At 43.2% G+C, this 24,143-nt stretch overlaps 1 protein-coding gene across 8 annotated transcripts in view; it reads left to right on the top strand.

Annotated features, from left to right (window-relative positions):
* LOC120945313 (neural cell adhesion molecule L1-like protein) overlaps positions 1-24,143 on the top strand; it is a 245,768-nt gene that overhangs the window by 53,322 nt on the left and 168,303 nt on the right. For 5 of the 8 annotated variants that reach the window (XM_040359413.1, XM_040359412.1, XM_040359405.1 and 2 more), the window contains exon 2: positions 18,066-18,150. The gene's annotated coding sequence lies outside the window, so the exon portion shown is untranslated. The other 3 variants (XM_040359409.1, XM_040359410.1, XM_040359411.1) reach the window with 3 other exon arrangements.

Below are 24,143 nucleotides of genomic sequence, written 5' to 3'. Positions count from 1 at the left end.
CGCCGGGTGCATGATGGGGCGATGATGTCACAAGGGGTGTGGCCTCTAAATTACATCATCAGGTGGTCCATGCCAATATAAGTCATTGCACACGGCGGACCCAGCATTACACCGGGAGATTGCGTTGAGTCAACATCAGAAGAAGAACAGAGAGAAAAAACCCAGCAAAAGAGTGAGAAGACCCGGCAAAAGAGCTAGAAGACAGCAGACAGAGGAGACCCAGTAGAAGAGGGAGAAGACAGCGTGGAGAGGGAGAAGAACTGTCAGAGGGAGAAGAAATCGCCGGAGGATGGAGAATAGCCAAAAAGGGGAGAAGAAATCAGAAAGAGACGCTGGAGCTGATTTAATAAACTACTTAAAAAACCTGTGTAGTGTATTTTTTTCTTAACACTTTTTTGGAGTAAATGGGTAGGGCTAAAATGTACCCCATACTCATTCACCTAGGGTGGAGGGCCAGGATCTGGGGGCCCCCTTGTCAAAGGGGGCTTCCAGATTCCGATAAGCCCCCTCCCACAGACCCTGACAACCACAGGGCCATGGTTGTTGGGAAGAGGCCCTTATCCTCATCAATATGGGGATAAGGTGCTGTGGGGTGGGGAGGCGCAGAGCCCCCCTTGCCCCGAAGCACCCATTCCCCATGTTGAGGGCATGTGGCCTGGTACAGTCCAGGGGGGTGGCGCTCGCTCGTCACCCCTTTTCTGACCTTCTGGGCTGCGTGCGGGTCTGGTAAGGATCTTGGGTCTGGTATCGTCTTGGGGGAGGACCTCACGCAAAATTTCTTTTTGCATTTTGGCGGGGGTTTCCCGGCACTTCCTGGTTCATGCGATGATCAGCTGCAGCAGTGTCTGTGGGAGCCTGACGTTGCACCCGTGATATACTGATTGCAGTTGCAATGCTCTACGGGCTCATAAGAAAAAACTACATATGTGTGAGCTGTGCTGCGATTTGTGAATGAGATGTGTCCCAGAAGGCAGCAGGCAAAATTGCAGCAAATTTTAGCTGGAATTGCCTAGGCAATCCTAGGTACCCGTTGCCCTCATTAAAAAAAATGTCCAAAAGTGGTAGAGGAGGCACAAAAGCGGAACATCCCCTTTTGAGTGAAGTTCCACCTTAACCAATAAGTACTTGTCCCTATACCATCACAGAAAATAAGATCATTCACATTATGCAACATTGAAATACAACCTACATGTTATAATAGGTACCTTTTTTGGGTGAAGGAGTGCAAAATTTCCAGTATTCTTCCAAGGGTTTTCTTACATTTTTACTCATATTAAGATCTGATAACCCCTAAAACTTTTACATATTATCAATAAATGCTATTAACCACTTCACCCCTGGAAGGACTTACTCACTTCCTGACCAGGCCATTTTTTGTTCCCCACAAATAGAGCTTTCTTTTGGTGGTATTTGATCACCTGTGGTTTTAATTTTTTGCTCTATAGACAAAATAAAGATTGACAATTTTGAAAACAACATTTTTTTTTTACTTTTTGCTATAATAAATATCTCAAAAAATAAATAAAAAATAAAGAATTTCTTCCTCAGTTTAGGCCAATATGCATTCTTCTACATATTTTTGGTAATTTTTTTTTACAACTAGCGTATATTGATTGGTTATATTGGTTTGCGATTTTGTGCAAAAGTTATCACCTCTACAAAATAGGGGATAGATTTATGGAATTTTTCATAGTATTGGCAGTGATCTGCAATTTTTAGTGGGACTGCGACATTGAGGCGGACAGATCGGAAACTTTTCACACTTTTTTGGGAAGCGATCAGTGCTATAAAAATGCACTGACAACAGTATAAATTACACTGGCAAAGAAGGGGCTATCAAAGGGTTAAATGTTCCCTAGGGAGGTGTTTTCTAACTGTGGAGGGAGTGGACTGACAGGGAGCAGAGAGAGATCGCTGTTCCTAATCACTAGGAACAGACAATCTCACTCTACTCCCCTGACAGAACGGGAATCTGCTTTGTTTACACTGGAAGATCCCCGTTCTGCCTCTCTGTGGAGCGATCACGGGTGGCCGGCGGACACCGAGGCCGCCGGACCCACAGATTGGCTCCCCCACTAGCGAACTACCATGTATGCGCCCGTTGTACAATGACGGCGATTCGTGCAGCCGAGCCAACATGCCGCAGTATAACTGCAGCGGCCAGTCGGCAAGTGGTTAAAATGTCCTTTACATAAGCCAATATATATAATGCTTTTAAAGGGTCCCTTTCAGGCATGGGGGGGGATGCACTGCAGGTGTGAATAATGTAATGAATTTTGAATAGGCAAAAATATGAAAGGCAAGAATAATAAGGTCTAAATTCAGTAAAGATCATCAGAGATGCAATTCCATCCAATAATATGTATCACATGGGGATTGCATCTAAGTTTTCTCATGATCCACCGTTCACATGCACACTTTGCTTGCATGCATATTTGAATGTAAATGAACAGCACTAGAGAATTCTTCCTTAAAAAGACGTGCTAAAGAAACTGTAGACAGCCTAACTTTTCACATATGTACAGTATATACTTTTCCTATCATAAAAATCAAAAGCTTGAAAAATGCCTCATTTTAAATTAAACATTTTACTTAGGCGCTTCTCAGTCCCCTGTTGGCATACACATGCAAGTATATAAAAAAAAATTAAGAATCAACATAAAAAGAAAGGACTGAAAATGCTAACAATATAAAACGTATTACTTTGATATGCTGATCTCACCAGGGCTCCTGATCCCCTACTGGTTATTCATAAGCAGGAACACGGTCTCTTGCTGGAGAATAACGAGGTCCTTAGGAGATGACTTTAAAACCTGAGCCTTGTAAGATTTTTACAAATGGCAATACCTGCCTTGTTCTTTTCCCTGGCAATAGGTGAAAGAGGCATGAAATCAAGCCTTTAAAAAAAAAGCAAATTTTTAGACTGACTATAATATTTGGTATTATAATCTAATAAATCTGCTGTTATCCATGATGACAATGGAGTTTGATATTTTTGGTATCTGGCAACAAAAGCAAATCTGTCCATTGCAGGATATTATGAGGCTGAAATTGAGTATGTTCATACAAAAAATTCTGTGAAAATGCACTTCCATACCTCCCAACTGTCCCTGATTTCGAGGGACTGTCCCTGATTTGGAGCAATGTCTCTCTGTCCCTCATACCTCCTCATTTTTCCCTCATTTTGGTCTGATCTATAGAGTTGTATTTAACCACTTAAGCCCCGGACCAAAATGCAGGTAAAGGACCAGGCCCCTTTTTGCAATTCGGCACTGCGTCACTTTAACAGACAATTGCGCGGTCGTGCGACTTGACTCCCAAACAAAATTAGCGTCCTTTTTTTCCCACAAATAGAGCTTTCTTTTGGTGGTATTTGATCACCTCTGCGGTTTTAATTTTTTGCGCTATAAACAAAAATAGAGCGACGATTTTGAAAAAAATGCTATATTTTTTACTTTTTGCTATAATAAATATCCCCCAAAAATATATAAAAACATTTTTTTTTCCTCAGTTTAGGCCGATACATATTCTTCTACATATTTTTGGTAAAAAAAATCGCAAAAAAGCGTTTATCGGTTGGTTTGCGCAAAATTTATAGCGTTTACAAAATAGGGGATAATTTTATTGCATTTTTATTAATTATTTTCTTTTTTACTACTAATGGCAGTGATCAGCGATTTTTTTTCGTGACTGCGACATTATGGCGGACACTTCGGACAATTTTGACACATTTTTGGGACCATTGTCATTTTCACAGCAAAAAATGCATTTAAAATGCATTGTTTATTGTGGAAATTACAGTTGCAGTTTAGGAGTGAACCACAGGGGGCGCTGAAGGGGTTATGTATCACCATTGTTTGTGTTTACATCTGTAGGGGGGTGTGGCTGTAGGAGTGATGTCATCGATTGTGTCTCCCTATAAAGTGGATGACATGATCGATGCAGCTGCCACAGTGAAGCACGGGGAAGCCGTGTTTACACGCGGCTCTCCCCGTTCTTCAGTTCCGGGGACCGATCGCGGGACCCCAGCGGCGATCGGGTCTGCGGGTCCCGCAGCTTCAGACCAGGTCGTGGGCGCGCGCCCGCGACCCACGGCTGGGTAGATGTATAGGACGTGCTGGTACGTCCATCTGCCCAGCCGTGCCATTCTGCCGACGTATATCGGCGTGCGGCGGTCCTTAAGTGGTTAAAATGCACTGTTTATCTATCAAAAAGTGTTTCCCAGTGCTAAACCTTTCATCTGATTTCTAAATTGCTGCATTTGTAAATTCTAAAAGCCAATATAAAGGAATAGTAGTGGTAAAAAAAGCACTTGTGGGTTTAACCAATCTTGTTTTTTTGTACAATTCTCCTTTAAGGGGCGTGGCAATGGGGTGTGTCCTATGCCTGCATACTTTTGCTGATAGGTGTCCCTCATTCCCATCTCAAAAAGTTGGGAGGTATGCACTTCATGTAACCAGTCATTTGAAAAGCCGATCTTTGATTACTTATTTCATCTGCACATAATTGGACAATTTGAAGTGAGTGGGCTCCAGAGCATTTTTCTCGACGTGAAAAATGGGCATTAAAAATTTAGAACATGCTCTAATTTTTCTCGTTGTTTTTCAAGTCGTGAAAAACGGTCGTGTGTAGGCTTTAACGCGCATGCTCAGAAGCAAGTTATGAGACGGGAGCACTCCTTCTGGTAAAACTAGCGTTTGTAATGGAGATAGCACATTCGTCACTCTGTAACAGACTGAAAAGTGCGAAGACTGAAAAGCGCAAATTGTCTCTCACCAAACTTTAACTAACAAGAAATCCGCAAAAGCAGCCCAAAGGGTGGCGCCATCTGAATGGAACTTCCCCTTCGTACGTGTTGTACGTCACCGTGCTTTGCTCGAGCATTTTTTTTTTCACGATCGTGTGTATGCAAGGCAGGCTTGACAAGAATCACGTCGAAAAAAAATTTGTTTTTTCTAGGACATTAAAAATGGTCATGTGTACGCGGCTTTTTAGAATATAGAAAGAAGCGCAAGACCAAAACCGGGTGAAAGAGGCCAAAATAGTTTTAATTGTTGGTGAAAATAGACCTATAAAAACAGTCAAAGCATTTCGGGAGCACTTCCCCTTCAACAGCACAACACAGGCTAAAACTTGGGTGGACTTGAAGAAAACAGTGACTTCATTGCTGTTCTACAACTGCTGTTACTCCATGAGGAGATATCTCTACTGCAGTGGCGTCACTAGGGTTGGTGTCACCTGGTGCGGTAAAATATGGTGTCACCCCCCCCCCCCCCCCCCCCCAATAAAAAAATTCAAATATTTTTTTACCCTACTGTTTGCTCTCTGTTCTCCTTTCTTCCCCTTTTCTCTCTCTCCCTATCCATCTTTCTTGTGCGTTCTATCCCTTCTTCTTTCTCTCCATTTTTTGTCCCCTCCCCCCACCTCTCTTTCTCCAGAACCGCAATTCACATCTCAGGAGCCTATAGGCCAGGGGCGTACCTAGAGCATTTGGCACCCGGGGCGGATCCAATATCTGGCACCCCCCACACGTTAAAATGTAAAAACACCCCACTGTGCCCCCTGCATACCTCTGCATCCTTCAATATCTTTTTGTTACTACTGTGTACCCCTCTCCACAACTGCACCTCTGGACTTCTTTACATTACACAGCACCCTGCATCACTGGACCCCTTTACATTACACAGCCCCCTGCATCACTGGACCCCTTTACATTACACAGCCGCCTGCACCTCTGGACCCTTTTACACTACACAGCCCTCTGCACCCCTTTACATTGCACAGCACCCTGCACCTCTGGACCCTTTTACATTACAAAGCCACCTGCACCTCTGGACCCCTTTACATTACACAGCACTCTGCATCACTGCACCCCTTTTACATTACACAGCACCCTGCATCACTGCACCCCTTTTACATTACACAGCCCCCTGCACCTCTGGACCCTTTTACATTACACAACACCCTGCATCACTGCACCCCTTTTACATTACACAGCCGCCTGCACCTCTGCACCCCTTAACATCACATAGCCCCCTGCACCTCTGGACCCTTTTACACTACACAGCCCTCTGCACCCCTTTACATTACACAGCACCCTGCACCTCTGGACCCTTTTACATTACACAGCCACCTGCACCTCTGGACCCCTTTACATTACACAGCACCCTGCATCACTGCACCCCTTTTACATTACACAGCACCCTGCATCACTGGACCCCTTTACATTACACAGCACCCTGCATCACTGCACCCCTTTTACATTACACAGCCACCTGCACCTCTGCACCCCTTTACATCACATAGCCCCCTGCACCTCTGAACCCTTTTACACTACACAGCCCTCTGCACCCCTTTACATTACACAGCACCCTGCACCTCTGGACCCTTTTACATTACACAGCCACCTGCACCTCTGGACCCCTTTACATTACACAGCACCCTGCATCACTGCACCCCTTTTACATTACACAGCACCCTGCATCACTGGCCCCCTTTACATCTCATAGCCCCCTGCACCTCTGGACCCTTTTACATTACACAACACCCTGCATCACTGCACCCCTTTTACATTACACAGCCACCTGCACCTCTGGTCATGTCAACTAAAAAAAAAAAATAAAATTATTTTTTTTTAAATCGGGATGGTGTCACCCCTCTAGTGGGTGACACCCGGTGCGGCCCGCACCCCCCGCACCCCCCTAGCAACGCCACTGCTCTACTGGTTTTAATTCTGATCTGCAGTCACTGTTTTCTGTGAGTCCATCCAAGCTTTATCTTGGACTCTTGCATCCGACTTCGTCTGGTCCTTTCTAGATTTCTATGGTGTGAGCTTCAATCAGATGCATTCACTGGGTATCTTCAGAATACAGTAGGAGCCACAGTAGGAGATTCACCAACATGAGCTATTTAGCATGGATGGAGGAATCTGTTTTTTGTTTAACCTGCTGGTTGAAAAAAAAAAATCTATAGCCTCGTACATACGTACAGGTTTCCAGGACTTTTTACCGCCGGGAAACCAGAGGGGAAAACCTGGAACCTGCTCTGTAACTTTTTCCCCTTACACATGACCGGGTTTGCTGACAGGAAAACTGCCATGAGAGTTTTGGTCGGGAATCCCAGCCGTGTGTATGCTCGCAGTGTTTCCCATAGGAAAACTGCTGGGTTAAAAAAAACGCTGGGAATCCCGGCGGGATTTATTTTTTAGTCGTTTTCCTGTTGGGGAAAACTGCCATGGAGCATACACATGGCCGGTTTTCCCGGCCAAAAGCTCTTATGGCAGTTTTCCCGACGGGAAAACTGGTCGTGTGTGAGTCTTCAGTGTTTATGCCTATTTTTAGTTGGATTTTGTTTAGATCCATTGGGCCAGATTCAGGTACATTTACGTTGCTCCCCCGCGGCGTAACGTATCTGATTTACATTACACCGCCGCAGGTTTACAGCGTAAGTGCCTGATTCACAAAGCTCTTACCTGTAAACTTGCGGTGGTGTAACGTAAATCCGCTCGGCACAAGCACGCCTAATTCAAATGGGGCGGGCACCATTTAAATTAGGCCTGTTCCCGCGCCGAACGTTCTGCGCATGCTCCGTGTTAAAATTTCCCGACGTGCTTTGCGCGAAATTACGGCGCCCCAACATTTTTTTTTAATTGCGACGTGCGTTACGGCGTTTCGTATTCCCGGACATCTTACGCAAAAAAAAACAAATTTGAAATTCGACGCAGGAACGACGGCCATACTTTAACATGGCTGATCTAAAGATAAGCCATGTTAAAGCAGGTGTAACTTTGCGACGGGAAAAACCGACTAGCGACGACATATGAGATTGCGATGAACGCACGGATATTCGTGGATCGCCGTAACTAGTCATTTGCATATTCTACGCCGACCGCAATGGAATCGCCACCTAGCGGCCGGCCTAGAATTGCATCCTAAGATCCGACGGTGTAAGTCAATTACACCTGTCGGATCTTAGGGCTATCTATGCGCAACTGATTCTATGAATCAGCCGCATAGTTAGGACGGGCGGATCACAGAGATACGACCAGGCCCGGATTTCCCACAAGGCCACTGAGGCCAGGCCTCGGGGCGGCAGGGCACCGAGGGGCGGCATCCGCTCGCTCCTTAAGTGATTGCGGCAATGTGTTCTGCCCCCCCCCCACATACCTCTCTCTACTGGCTCTGTCTTCGGGACTCCGTCCTCCCCCAGGCTGCGGAGTCTGTCTCCTGTGACTGTCCCTGCCACCGATGTACACAATGAGAGGGGTGAGCTGTGAGCTGTGACAGGAGTTCTAGCACAGTGCTAGGACTCGTGTTTTGGAGGTGACAGAGGTGACAGGGTCAATAATGAGAACCTGTCACGTCCAATTGCTATCACACAGGGAATTGTTTTCTCCTGTGTGATAACTTTATTACCAAGTGAAAAAAATAAATTGATAAAAAAATGAGAAATAATTAAATTATTAAAATTAAAAAGTAATTTAAAAAGTAAAGAATAAGAAAAACAATATTAAAAATAATAGGAAAATTAGACAGAAATAAAAAAAGTAAACGACAAGCTACAAAATAAAAACTATTAGAACTGTGCCACCCCTGCCATCCAGTTGCCATACTCCAATGATTTGGGGGGGGGGTCGGTTGGCGGGGAGGGGGGTGCATTGCGGAACCAGGCCTTGGGGCGGCAGGGAGAGCAAATCCGGCCCTGGATACGACGGCGTATCAGGAGATACGCCGTTGCATCTCTTCTGTGAAACTGGCCCATTATATTTTGCAGTCATTCTAAAATCTAGCCACTAGAGGACACAAGTTACCAAAATGTGGGATTAAACTGACTGCAATTTAATTCTGTTCTTGTCATAAACAAGCAGAAGACAAAAAATCAACAGGGATCGAATGACATTAGAAAGGGTCAGTTTGTCACATGAAGGCTACACTGAAGCTCTATTACCAGCAGGTGAAGTACATTTGGTAATTTCCCAGATTACACATCCATATAAACACACCTATGGAGATAAAGAAAAAAAAAGTAAAAGAAAAAAGCAAAATAAGAGTACATGCCATCTGATAATTTATGAAGAAAATAAGTAGACATGCTGGGGCCCTGGGATTGACTTTTTGATGTAAAATACAAAAATGGTATTGTTGTCGGGGGTATCTGGTTCCAACTAGAGGATCTTCATTTATCCCTAATGCCGCATACACACGACCGTTTTTCATGACGTGAAAAATGCAATTTTTTTAATTGGTCATTAAAAACTACCGTGTTTAGGCTCCAGAGAATTTATTTTCGATGTGAAAAATGGGCATTAAAAATATAGAACATGCTCTATTTTTTCTCGTAGTTTTTCACGTCGTGGGGGGGGGGGGGGGTCCTGGGGACCATCAGATCCCTTACAGATGTAATGCAAAAAATAAATAAATAAAACAGGGAGTGGGGCCAGCCGGGCCTGTAAGGGGCCCTAGGGACCATCAGGCCCCTTAGGCCTCTTTCACACAGGGCGGATCAGTAATTATCCGCCCCGTGCACGTTTGCTTGCTCAGCGGGAATCGCTCTGTTGATCCCCGCTGAGCCGGCGGATGACAGGGCGGTCCCCGCACACTGTGCAGGGACCGCCCTGTCCTTTCTCCGCTCACCATTTGTCCCTGTTCACCTGATCTGATCCGCCAGACGGATGGAAAAGTAGGTTTTTCCTCCGTCACACTTTGGCGGATCGGAGCAGGTCGGATGTCAGCGGGCATGTCACTGCTGACATCCGCGGCTCCATAGAGGAGCACGGAGCGCCCGTACAGGTCCGCAAAAAAAACTGACAGGTGTAATTCAAAAAATAATGTTAAAAAAAAAAACAGAAGGGGGGCCAGCCGGGCCCCTGGGGACCATCGGGCCCCTTACAGGTGTAATGCCTGTACCCCCCTGATGGCGACCCTGCCTGTAACCATCAATTAATTTCTTACCCATCTTTACTGGAATTTTGGACCACTCTTCTCTTGCCAAGAGAAAACATCCCAACGATTATCAATTTTGTGCCTCTTTAACTGTCCGAAAAACTTAGAAACTGTCTAAATGACCGAATTTTGGCCGATTTTTCATATAGTGTATGGCCAGCATAAGATCTGAGATCTTTTTAACCCCAGATCTTGCATTAAAGAGGCCCTGTCCTCCTTTTTCTATTACAAGAGATGTTTACATTCCTTGTAATGGGAATAACAGTGATCAAATTTTTTTTAAAGGGACAGTGTAAAAAAAAAATATGTAAACGCTCTGAGCTTGCGTGCAGAAGTGAACGCATACGCAAGTCGCGCTCACATATGTAAACGGTGTTCAAACCACACAGGTATCGCCACAAACGTTACAGCGAGAGCAATAATTCTAGCACTAGACCTCCTCTGTAACTCTAAATGGGTAACCTGTAAAAAAAATATTAAAGCATCACCTATGGAAGTACAGTAGTTTGTCGCCATTCCACAACAGCAATTTCAAAGCATGACATGTTGGGTATCAATTTACTCATCATCCTTCACAATATACAAAAAATTGGGCCAACTTTACTGTTTTTTACTTTTTTCATTCAAAAAAGTATATTTTTTTCCAAAAAAATCGTGTTTGTTAGACCACTGCACAAATGACATATAGCCGGATTCAGAAAGCACTTACGCCGACGTATCTTCTGATACGCCGCGTAAGTGCACTGATGCGCCGTCGTATCTATGCGTCTGATGCTTGAAATGAGATACGCCTGAATTTTGGGTCCATCCGACCGACGTAAGTCTCCTACGCCGTCGTATCTTGGGCGCATATTTACGCTGGCCGCAAGGGGCGCTTCCATTGATTTACGCGTCGAATATGCAAATGACCGAGATACGCCGATTCACGAACGTACTTGCGCCCGTCGCTGTAATCTACGCCGTTTATGTAAGGCGTACGTCCGGCGTATAGTTATTCCACCTAAAGCAGGTGTAAGTCATGTTAGGGTATGGACGACAGAACAGCCGTTGTATTTTATGTCATTTACGTACGTGGTACGTGAATGGGGCTGGGCGTAGGTTACGTTCACGTCATTGCCACTGAGCCGGCGTATCTTAGGGAGTAAATTCAACGTGATTCTGAGCATGCGCGCGCATGCGCCGTTCGTTCGGCCCTTCATTTACATGGGGTCACGCTTCATTAAAATCGATCACGCCCACTACCTCCCTGCTTTGAACTAGGCGGGCTTATGCCGGCCAATTTACGTTACGCCGGCGCAAGTTTGGGAGCGAGTGCTTTGTGAATACTGCTTCTGCCTCTCAGAGATGCGCCGATCTACGTGAATCCGGCTAATAAAGTTTTGCATCAATCTCCATTTTATTATGTATGGTCTCTGCTAAAACAGAATAAACAATGTTTGGGGGTTCTAGGTAATTTTCTAGCAAAATATACATATTTTAACTTGAAAACAACAAATGTCAGAAATAGGCTTGGTTCACCATTTTTGAGTGTTTTTTGACGTGTTGGGTCATTGTCCTGCTGTAAGACCCATGACCAAAAAGCTGGAACTTTGTTTTGTCTGTCCACAGCACATTCTCCCAAAAGGATTTTGTCTGGAAGTTGATCAGGGTTCTTTATCCACCATTCGAAAAATCCTTTGTGCAATCTTTGATCGCTTTTTGTATTTCGTCCACATGCAGGGAGATTAGCTACAGTGCCAACGACTGTAAACTTCTTGATAATGTTGTGCACAGTGGATACAGGAACATTAAGATCTCAGGAACATATACAAGTTGCGCCCACATCTGTAAACGGTGTTCATGTGAGGTATCGCCACGAATGTTACAGTGAGAGTAATAATTCTAGCACTAGATCTCCTCTGTAACTGTAATGTAAAGCATCGCCTATGGAGATTTTTAAGTACCGTAGTTTGTCGCCATTCCAAGAGCATGCTAAATTTTAAAGCATGACATGTTGAGTATCAATTTACTTGGCGTAACATCATCTTTCATAATACACCAAATATTGGGCTAACTAAGTTTTTTTATTTTTTTGTACTTCTTCCCAAAAAATTGCGTTTATAAGAATGGTGAGCAAATCATCAGACAATTCTTTGCTGCTCTTTCTCTTCTTCATTCTCTGTGTAGCACACAGACACACATCAGAAAGGCTGAGTTTTAACTGGTTGCCGGTGTGATTTCTATATTGATTTCTATATTGTCAGCACCTGTTAATTGGTACAGGCAAGTTTAATTACAAATTACAGGAGCATTATAAACTTTGAATGCAATTATTTCTTAGAATTCTCAGAAGGTGCCAATAATTTTGTCTAGTCCATTGTTGGAGTTTTGCGTGGAATGTGTCAGATTTGGCTTTTTGTTTTTCCACTTTTTTGTGTCATACTAATACAAACAACATTAAATAAACATGAGAATGCCTAAACATTTGTAATTGCAACAATATTCCAGGCACTCAGCAATAGCCCACATCAGATCACCATCAGACCACCCATTATTGAATCGCAGCTGCTCCAAGAATTAATGCACCAAGCCAGACATCATCATCATCAGCAATGGGAAAAGAACAGAGGCCACACAGAGTAAAATTGCTATTTATTTAAAATAGAGACAGGTACTTACAAGATAGCATATGAAACCTCCAGTTTCCAGAGTCTGTGTGTTTTGGGGGAGACATGAACTTAAATCAGAAACAAGACCACTCCACAGATCCCCCAGGCATACACCTCCCAAAGAGTAGTGTTCCCTTTAATGCCAGGGCCCATATTCAGTGGGCAGGAGGCTTACTCCTAGTCCTCTCCAAAAGCCCCAGTGCTGGTTAGGTCTGTCACAGGCACCTTTCAGAGAGAACTTTGCATTTTCTCAATGAACACAAAGCATTCTATTATTAGACAAGATGGAGAGGCAGGGGCTCTGCCTCTTCCTATCAGAGAACATGCATTCATTGAGAAAATGCAAAGCGTTCTCTGAATGGCACCCATACCAAGTGGGTGAACTCTTGTGTTCAGTATGCAACAAGGCAGTGTAAACGGCGCTCTTCGCCGTATTGCGTTTCACGCTGAAACGCATACGGCGACCGCACGATGACGTCATCACCCGGCGCCGCGTGCGTTCCAGCGTGGAACGCGGAAGTGCGAGTCGAATCAGTGCCTTATGCACTACACATGTCTCGCTCCTATAAATAGAACAGCGTGTAGAGTACCAAACCACGCTACATACATTCTACTGTCAATATCCCCTCAACTAACGAGCAGGACAACCTGAATCCATACTACCTCTGAGTCATCTTATTACCTGCATCCGTGTTGCCAAGCATTTGGCTTTTCCTGGGGACACCCTATGAGATCTTGCACCAGAGTTTTTCCATGACAGAAACCCATTGCTGCCACACTACCTTGTTTGCTGAACTACTTTCATCCTCTGCAAACGGATAAGTACCATTACTAAGTTGCATTTACTGCTTTAGAATTACCCGGTTCACATGTAGCTTCTACTAAGGACTGTATTTGAATCTGCTTTCTACAGTACTACTTGGGATTACTTAGTGTGCTTTCAGCTGACTGCTGTGCAATATCTTAAGGGGACATACACTCTGAAACCATCTGAGCTATAGTTGCCTCTCTCAAGTATATGCTAATTGCATACAGTATTTTCATATGCTACGTGCTTGACATTTGTTGTTAAAAGTATATGGGCTTACAACCTAAAATATTAAACATGTTCACTTAATCTTTTTAGGCTAAGGGTTAAAGGTATGTTATACCTTCTTCCTTAGTAGCTCAATGCATTCCTCTATGTGAGTGAAATGATGTAGAGAACCCCCAAACTCTTTTTCTCTGATTAGAGTGACGCCTGGGGTCCGGTACTGATAATCACTATACATAGAGTAGTGCATTGAAATCCTTCATGTAGTTGTGCTTCATCTACGTTTATTGTATCCTCTCAACGCTAGGGGTTGGAGGCATGTTGTAATTCTTCCACCCTTAGTAGCTCAACGCATTCCTATATGTGAGAGAGATGATGTAATGAACCCCCAAACTCCTTTTCTCTGATTGGAGTGACGCCTGGGGTCCAGTGCTGTAATTTCACATAGCATAGAGAGGTGCATTGAAATCTTTCCCTAACCGCAGTTGTGGTTAACTCTCGATCACCGTAGTTTGTGACAGGCAGCTGCATGGCACAGGACCTAGAATCTAGTAGATGTAGCACTGCCCCTGTAGGAGCTGCTGGATCAGATTTGGGCCTTGCACGTTACCTCAACATTCGTTGTCTAGGGGAAGAAAGTCTGTAAAGAACTCCAATGTCCACACAAGTTGTAAAACCTTTAGCTGTTAGGTTTTATTTTTCTCATAACTTGCAAGAAAATAGAAGGATGGAGGAGCAGGGGAAGGTTCCGGTGCATAGTACAGATCACCGGGGGAAAACTTCTAAGTCGCAAAAAGGTCACTCACCACTTCCTCTTGAGTGGGTATTGCTCACACGGATAGGCCCCTCTCACCTGGCCTAGCAGTTGGAATGATGCATGAACAATGATCAGTAACAGTCTCTGCCACAGACTGGTTGCAAATAAAGTGACCAGTCCGGAAGCCTCTGCCACAGGATTTGATACCTGAACTTCCAGCCTTACAGTCTTAGAGCCTTTAAGCCAACCCGACACACTCTAAGGTTTCGAAGACTACGGTGCATCCTCCAAAAAGGTTACCAGGCCTCTCCCAATGTACCAGCCTTCCGCTCGGTCCTTTCTGGGACAGGTCCTCCCCTGGTTTCCTCCATTGAGTGGCTTCTTCCCTCAGGACAGACAGCACAGGATCACCCTCAGAGCGTAGGCCCCAGTCAGGAAATCTGGGCCTACCTGGTAGGAACGCAGCCTCGGGCCAGCATGGCCCCGAGGCCAAAAATCATGCAGCACATACCTCGCGCCAGGAGGGTTATACCGCTGTTCCCAGAGAAAGACACCCAATACACCCTGACCTGCTTAAGTTCCAACATTGGCCCATGGTGGCAACGCCACCCATAGGTAAACAAAGGGAACTTCCTCCAAGCACAGCCAGAGCTGGAACCGAGGCTGATTTAGCCTTAATTAACAAAGTTTGAGCTAATTATCAGCTCAGACACCCACTAAATTTGAACATAGCGCCTGGTCATCAGGAGCAGGGCGCTACATAGAGATCACTGTAGTAGTAGTGCCTTCTATAGTGATTTCCAGCTTCCACAGGTATGACACATACATTAGTCCAGCTCCAACCAATATAAGTATGTATCTATGTAAAAATTGCCATACTTCTGCTTTAATACCGTATCATTACTATTATTACACATTATTAAGTTGTTATTGCAGTGTTTAACATGAAGAGGTTTTCACCTCTTACAGGCTTTCTCATTTATATTATCTGTAATTGTATAACATTTTGAGAAAAATAGAGATAAGTGGATTAATCACCAGAGGGAACAGTCTGCATGCCCTATACATTTTTAAAAACTCTTGAGATAAGCTATCAGGCAGACTGGCTTTTCTTTTTTGTTTGTTGCTGGTTTAAAATAATAAACATGTTATACTTACCTACTCTGTGCAATAGTTTTGCACATAGCAGCCCCTACCCTCCCCTGCTCCGATCCTGCTCTTCTGGAACCCCCCCCACACCAAATGCCCCCATAGCAAGTGGCTTGCTATGGGGACATTTGTGCATGTAGGCTCCCGAGTCTCATTCTGAGTGTCCACAAGATACACAGAGTGGGACTTGGCCCTGCACTCCCTACTGGCTCTAATGGACAGCTGGTGTATCTGAGCCAATCAGGAGCGAGAAACCTGAGAGAGCCTCGGCTCTTGTGCACATTACTGGATCAAGATCATGCTCAGGTAAGTTGTGGGGGGGGGGGCTGAGGGGGAAGCTGCATGCAGAAAGTTTTTTAAGTTTTTCTTTAAGCTGGCCATAGTCTTTAAGCAGTCCTAAAAAAATGTGTTTAATTGCCAGGACAATGTTGCAAATTTTAACATTCAATTTCAGGATGGACAGATGTAAATGTGATCCGGAATGACAATTACATTCTCAATTCGATTGTTATTTGATCAAAAAATAAACAAGAAAGCATTTCAATCCATCTCCTTTGATTTTCCACATCAATTTGACTATTAGAAAATCTAACAAATATTGCAAAAACAACTGTTTTCTAATGAAATTCTACCAGTCTATTGCCAGCTTTGGGAACATAAGATCTCACTTTGCAAGAGTTTAGTAAATAATTGAACTTTGTTTACTTTGTTTGCTGTGTTCACTGTAATCAACCAACCATATATTTGGTCGCCACTGATACCCCCTATTCAGGTGTCCGGCCCCTTCTGTGACAATTACATCGGCAGGGGGTGTTTTTTGGAAGCGCCTGATTAGAGCCATAGGGCCAGATCCACAGACGAAGTACGCCGGCGTATCTACTGATACGCCGGCGTACTTTCAAATTTACCGCGTCGTATCTTTAGTTTGAATCCTCAAACCAAGATACGACGGCATCTGGGTAAGATCCGACAGGCGTACGGCTTCGTACGCCTTCGGATCTTAGATGCAATACTTCGGCGCCCGCTGGGTGGAGTTTGCGTCGTTTTCCACATCGGGTATGCAAATTAGCGATTTACGACGATCCATGAACGTACGCACGGCCATCGAATTTTCTAACGTCGTCTGTAGTCGGCTTTTTCCGGCGTATAGTTAAAGCTGGTATTTTGGGGCGTATAGATAGACTTGCCATGTTAAGTATGGCCGTCGTTCCCGCGTCGAAATTTGAATTTTTTTTATTTTTTGCGTAAGTCGTCCGTGAATAGGGATGGACGTAACTCACGTCTAAGTTTAAAAAATTACATCCTAGCGGCGTCATTTAGCGCAATGCACGGCGGGAAATTTTGGTACGACGCATGCGCAGTTCATTCGGCGCGGGGACGCGCTTCATTTAAATGAAACCCACCCCCAACCCGCCCAATTTGAAATCCGCCGCCCAAAATACACTACACCGCCGTAACTTACGGCGCGAACTCGCTGAGGATTTTAATATACGCCAGGTAAGGTACGGCGGCGTAGTGTATCTCTGATACGCTGCGCCAATCGAAATGTATGTGGATCTGGCCCATAGGCTCTAATAGGCACCCAAAAAAGTGAACAGCGGGCGCCATGCTGGGCGTTCGCTGTTTACTCAGCTGTGTGTAAGCAAAGCTAAGGAATACGCTTTGATAACACTGAATCCGCCTCTCAGCCAATCAGGTTGCTGGGTCTGTTACCGGTAACCTGATTGACTGAAACATGAGGACTGAGGACATCTGATGGGCACAGTTGTGGCAATTGATGGGCACACTGGCAGCATCTAATGGGGCACAGTAGCTGCAATTGATGGACACACTGGCTGCGTCTGATGGGCACAGTGGCTGCGTTTGGGCACAATGGCTGCGTTTGGGCACAGTGGCAGCAATTGATGGACACAGTGACTGCATTTGATAGCACAGTAGCTGCAATTTATGTTTTTTTTAGTTTGTTTGCGCCCCCCAAAAAGCACCAGCCGCCACTGGACCAATGTAAAAATTGCCATAACTGGAATTTATCTTTAATGGCCTGCATTAAGATACATACAATACCACCCCAGAGTGACGTGAACCTGGCCTAACACACATTAAAAACATGATTTACATCTAGTCGGCCTCTTTCATGTATCCATAATGAATGAAAAACCCATACATTCCCTTAAATATAAGGATTAAGCTATTGGTATATATATATGCAAAGACTAATTAACTTTTCACAGGTTATTACAGCAACTATTTAAGTCTTAAGTATTGAAGAGAAAGGAGCATCTCTCTCTTCTCATTTTAGGTGCATTCATGTACAACAAGACAGATCTTCATAAAAAAATAGTTATTTGTTCAATTTAAGCCCATGATCTATTTTTACGATCATGGTTTAGTAACTGCCCTATGGTTATTTTATAAAAGGCCTAACCCACAACATGCAGTGACTAGTCACAGACTTCCCGGGAAGGCTGAGTGTTAGGCAATAGCTTAACAGTGTACATGGATTTTAAATTGTTTTCATTGAATTCTTGTCCTGACAGGTCAGCGTAGCAATCAGCATCACGTTGTGTGGAGATATTAAGGGTCTGGGAATCGCTGCAATCAAGGGATAGGAATAAAAGCATGGTAAGTACAATGCTGTATTCCATACAAGCCAGTTACATATACATCCCAAGTAGTGACGGGCGTGTATGATGTCAGATACATTGTTAGTAACTGTAAGGGTGCGGTTAAATATTATACACCTACCATAGGACCTTATCCACTTCTCCGTCTCTGCATTCATCTCATTTCCTCTTTCAATAGGACTGGACATACAGGTGATGCATCATTATCAATAGATAGATGGATATATAGATAGATAGATATAGATAGATAGATAGATAGATAGATAGATAGATAGATAGATAGATAGATAGATAGATAGATAGATAGATAGATAGATAGATAGATAGATAGATAGATAGATAGATAGATAGATGGATAGATAGATAGATAGATAGATAGATTAGATAGATATTTGTGTTACTATTTTCTGCTTTATTTAATACTTACAAATTGCAAAGAGAATTGATGTTGATGTTGTGACCATAGCAACCAATCCATTTATTTGTCATTCTAGAGTACTCAGATATATAAAATGTGATTGCCTTTGGTTGCTATAGGTAACTACAGTTTACATATCATTCCCTTTAAAGCCAGATTGCATTATTGCTTGTTGTTTTGCCTTTTTGTCTTAATGTTTTATTCATTTTTCACTTTTTTATTATTTATTATTTAAATAACATTTTTGTATGTTGTTTGTTTATTTGTATTCTTGGATAAGAAGCTGACTTGCAGCACATTGGACTTGTTTTCACAGAAGTGGTTTATTAATTGCAGGAAGCAGAATTTTACAGAGAATAACTAGATGCTTGTTTTGGAAAAAAAATTCTATTGGTCACTGCAAACTTCTCAGCTTTTTTATTACTTTGGGAAAGGCTTCTCTGAGTGTAGATGGCAGCTTTTGACAGAGATAATGTTGGGGGTCATTTACGAAAAGGCAAATCCACTTTGCACTACAAGTGCACTTGGAAGTGCAGTCGCTGTAGATCTGAGGGGAAGATCTGAAATGAGGGGATGCTCTGCTGATTTTTTCATCCAATCATGTGCAAGCTAAAATGCTGTTTTTTTTATTTTCCTTGTATGTCACCCTCAGGCCCCGTACACACGACAAACTCGATCGGAGCTGAATTCTGCCGAGAAACCCGGCCGTGTGTACACTTTTGGCCAAGGAAGCCGACGAGGATCTCGGCGAGGAAATAGAGAACATGTTCTCTATTTCCTCGTTGTTCAATAGGAAATTTCGGCTCGCCGAGACCCTCGGCGGCTTCACAAGGAACTCGACGAGCAAAACGATGTGTTTTGCCCGTCGAGTTCCTCGGACGTGTGTACGGGGCCTCAGATCTACAGCGACTGCACTTCCAAGTGCACTTGCAGGGCACTTGTAGTGCAAGGTGTATTTTCCTTTAGTAAATAACCCCCAATGCTTCGATTTGTATTACTATAGCATCTGGAAAATACTGTGCTTTAGAGACAGATTGCCAACACAGTATGAATTGGGACTTTCTGTTTATGGAGATGGGCACCTATAAGGCTTGATTCACACCTTTGCATTTTTAGTGCTTTTTGCATTTTGCAGATTTGCACTACAGCCAATTTAACATGGTTTCCTATGGAACATGTTCTGTAGTGCAAGTCTGCAAAATGCACTAAAAATGCAAAGGTGTGAATCAGGCCTCACAGGTATTCTCCTGATCTGTGATGAAGACGAAATTGTGGGTGAAATAAAAATGTTTTTTAACTGAATGTTATACTTTGCATTATGGAGGTAAATATGTATAGTTTTTGGAAATACTGACTGCTATGTGTCTCTGGTCACGTATGTATATTTGTGTTTTATAACTTGTCATATTTAAGAGCCCACAGTCTAATGTCCATAAGGCTTCATTCACACGGTTGTAAAAATGTTATTATTAGGGCTAATACTGATTAAAATTTTTGTGTTCGATTAATCGTTTTGTTTTTTAATCGATTAATCGACTAATTTCGATTAATTAACGCACATACAGATACAACTACTTTTAGCTGATCTCCTTGCATTGCAACTCTGCATTAGTCAGTGGTAAATGTGGTATACACTACATACAATCACTCGACACTAGTTGGTTTCCACAATCCATGACTTCCCCCCCATAACGTAATATCCACATCTGCCCCCCCATACCGTAATATCCACATCTTCCCCCCATACTGTAATATCCACATCTCCCCCCCCCATACTGCAAGAATATACACATTTGCCCCCCATACTGTAATATACACATCTGCCCCCATGCTTTATTATACACATCTGCCTCCCATACTGCAAGAATATACACATCTGCCCCCATGTGTACATTACAGCATGGGGGCAGATGTGTTTATTCTTGCAGTATGGGGGCAGATGTGTATATTAAAGCATGGGGGGCAGATGTGTATATTAAAGCATGGGGGGCAGATGTGTATATTAAAGCATGGGGGGCAGATGTGTATATTCTTGCAGTATGGGGGCAGATGTGTATATTAAAGCATGGGGGGCAGATGTGTATATTCTTGCAGTATGGGGGCAGATGTGTATATTACAGTATGGGGGCAGATGTGTATATTACAGCATGGGGGAAGATGTGTATATTACAGCATGGGGGAAGATGTGTATATTACAGCATCTGCCCCCATGCTGTAATATCCACATATGCCCCCATGCTTTAATATCCACATCTGCCCCCATGCTTTAATATCCACATCTGCCCCCATACTGCAGAAATACACATACACCGGCTCATAAGTATAAATGAAGCATCTGCCCCCATACTCCATGAATATATACATCTGCCCCCATAATGGTTGTCCACTCTTACCTGACCATACATCAGGCAGGCAGACCCGTCCGCAGAGTAGCTGATGGACACGTGCGGTGCGCAAGGGAAGATGATACAAGCAGGCAGGCGGGTGATTATGACGTCAGCGCGCCGCTACTTAGCTGCCGCAGGGTGGACCAAGATGGCCGCGGCTCCGGAGCTAGGCCGAAGCCGCGGCCTTTCCTATGGGAGAGACCGCGGAGCTCACTCCGCGGATCTTACTCGATCAAATTTTTTTTAATCGATCAAAGAAATTAACGATTAATCGACCAATTAATCGTTAATTTCCGCAGCCCTAGTTATTATGTTATTAAACATGTTTTCTAGGAGAAAAGTTCCTGCATAATGTTCAGTAAAATACTTGCATATAGTTGTGTTTAAATGCGTAAAGATGTGGAAAAATACATTTGCAAACATAACCTTTTTCCTGTTAACTTATTTGTTCCCTTTGTTGGACTTAAAGTGGATATAAACACTCTCCTATACCCATTGAAGTGAACAGCCTCAGGCATGAAACAAATCTCCCTACATAAGTTTTACATGTATATCTGTCTTCAGCTTTTTATACTGTTTAAAAAGTTCAGATCATGTTAGGAGATTTTCTCTTCCTGTTTAACACTGCAGTGAAGCCTTGGCATACAGCCAAGACAGCTGATTGGAGGAAAGGCACACACCCCCTCTCCTCATAGGTAGAGACTTTCAGATCTGTTTGTTGAATAGTTCAGGGCTCTGCTAATCTATTTATAGCATCCTTCCCAACACAAAACTCTGGCTGCTTTTATCACATGTGACAGAGAATTTGTCAGAAGCTATCAGGTGATAACAGAAGAACAGAGCAGGAGACAGCTACGGAACACACTGCTTTGAAGAGAGATAACAAAACAATGCAAATTTCATTAACTGGGTTTACATCCACTTTAATTTACATATGTAAAAAACATGTGTACATGCATTTATATGCCTAAGGCTGGCCATACATTATGCAATTTTCTTGTGTCTGTCTTAATTTCAGGCTGAAAAGCAACAAAATGTGAGTATAGAAAATAATTACCCCCATTAAACTCATATTTTGTTGCTTTTCAGCCTGAAATGAAGACAGACACAGTTCTGGTTTTATCCAGCTGTATTTATGCCTTTAGTCTGTTGGGATATGTCTCTACTAACTTTGCACATCTAGACTTTGCAATATTTGCCCATTCTTCTTTGCAGAACTGCTCAAGTTCAGTTAAATTTTATGGTGACCGTTTGTGGACTGTGGTCTTCAAGTAATTCCACAGATTTTCAATGGGGTTTAAGTCTGGGCCATGCAAGGACATTCACATTTTTTCCCCTTCAATCATGGTGTGGTAATTTTTGCTGTGTGCTTTGGGTCATTGCCGTGTTGGAAGGTCAACCTTCTTCCCATTGAACACTTCCTGGCAAAGGGTAGCAGATTTTCCTCAAGAATTTGACAGTATTTTGCCCCATCCATTTTTCCTTCTATCCTGACAAGTGCTCCAGTCCCTGCTGCAGAGAAACAAGATATTACCACCTCCATGCTTTACTGTAGGAATGGTGTTATTTGGATGGTGATCTGTATTGGATTTCTACCAGACATATCGTTTGGTGTTGAGGCCAAACAATATAAGATATAGTCTCATCTGACCATAACACCTTTTTCCCTGCTGAGCTGATGGGGCCAGGGCCCGGTACAGGAGGTCCAGTTGTAATCAGCAGCCCTGATATTGTGATCCCATTAAAGATATTTATACCCATTTTATATCCCAGTGACCTCTGTAAAGGAAATATTTTTTTCCAGTGGACATGCAGACAGTAATAAAAACGTGTCAAGGGCTTTTGCTGTTTCCCACTCCAATGCCATTTAAAAAGGGGTTGTAAAGGTTCTTTTTTATTTTCTAAATAGGTTCCTTTAACCACTTAAAGGGTCACTAAAGGAAAAAAATGTTTTTGCTGAAATGACTGTTTATTGGGTATAGAGACATAAAAGTTAACTGATTCCTTTTAAAAATGATTAAAAATTGAATTTAATCTATCATATAATGTGCCTCTAGTTTCACTTTCGGTTTTGAAGGTACATACATGAAGTTCCGGGTGAGAGGTGAGTCGGGAAGACTCACAGAACAAAAACAAACAAATCCAGGGCAGTGTTTTGTTTTTAAAATGAATCTGAGGTTCTGAGGAGTTTTAGACACACAGTAATGACAGCTTAGACCACCGTGAAAAAGCTCCCAGTACCATGGTTATAAGGAAACAGGCAACCAGGAAGTGTGGAGATCACAACAGAATTACAGCTACTTCAAAGCAAAAACGAACAATGAGGACATGAAACCAGTACTGCAGTAAGGTAAAGGAAGCTATTTAGCTACATTTAGTATATGTACGTTGCCCTTTAAGCCCAGCCGTGGGGTCGCGCGCACGCGCCCGCGGCGCGCTCCCATGACCCGGTCCGAAGCTCAGTGACCGCGGGACCCGATTGCCGCTGGAGTCCCGCGATCAGTCCCCGGAGCTGAAGAACGGGGAAAGCTGTATGTAAACACAGCTTCCCCGTTCTTCACTGTGGCAGCGTCATCGATCGTGTGATCCCTTTTATAGGGGGACACAATCGATGACGTCAGTCCTACAGCCACACCCCCCACAGTTGTAAACACACTTCAGGTCACACATAACCACATCAGCGCCCCCTGTGGTTAACTCCCAAACTGCAACTGTAATTTCCACAATAAACAATGCATTTTAAATGCATTTTTTGCTGTGAAAATGACAATGGTCCCAAAAATGTGTCAAAATTGTCCAAAGTGTCCCCAATAATGTCGCAGTCATGAAAAAAATCGCTGATCATTAGTAGTAAAAAAAAAAAAAAATAATAAAAATGCAATAAAACTATCCCCTATTTTGTAAACGCTATAAATTTTGCGCAAACCAACCGATAAACGCTTATTGCGATATTTTTTTACCAAAAATAGGTAGAATACGTATCGGCCTAAACTGAGGAAAAAAAAAGTTTTTTTATATATTTTTGGGGGATATTTATTATAGCAAATAGTAAAAAATATTGCATTTTTTTTTTAAATTGTCGCTCTATTTTTGTTTATAGCGCAAAAAATAAAAAACGCAGAGGTGATCAAATACCACCAAAAGAAAGCTCTATCTGTGGGAAAAAAGGACGCAATGTTTGGGAGC

The sequence above is a fragment of the Rana temporaria genome, chromosome 7 (assembly GCF_905171775.1).
Source record: "Rana temporaria chromosome 7, aRanTem1.1, whole genome shotgun sequence".
NCBI lineage: Eukaryota > Metazoa > Chordata > Amphibia > Anura > Ranidae > Rana > Rana temporaria.
This window is presented reverse-complemented; position numbering and strand designations above follow the sequence as displayed.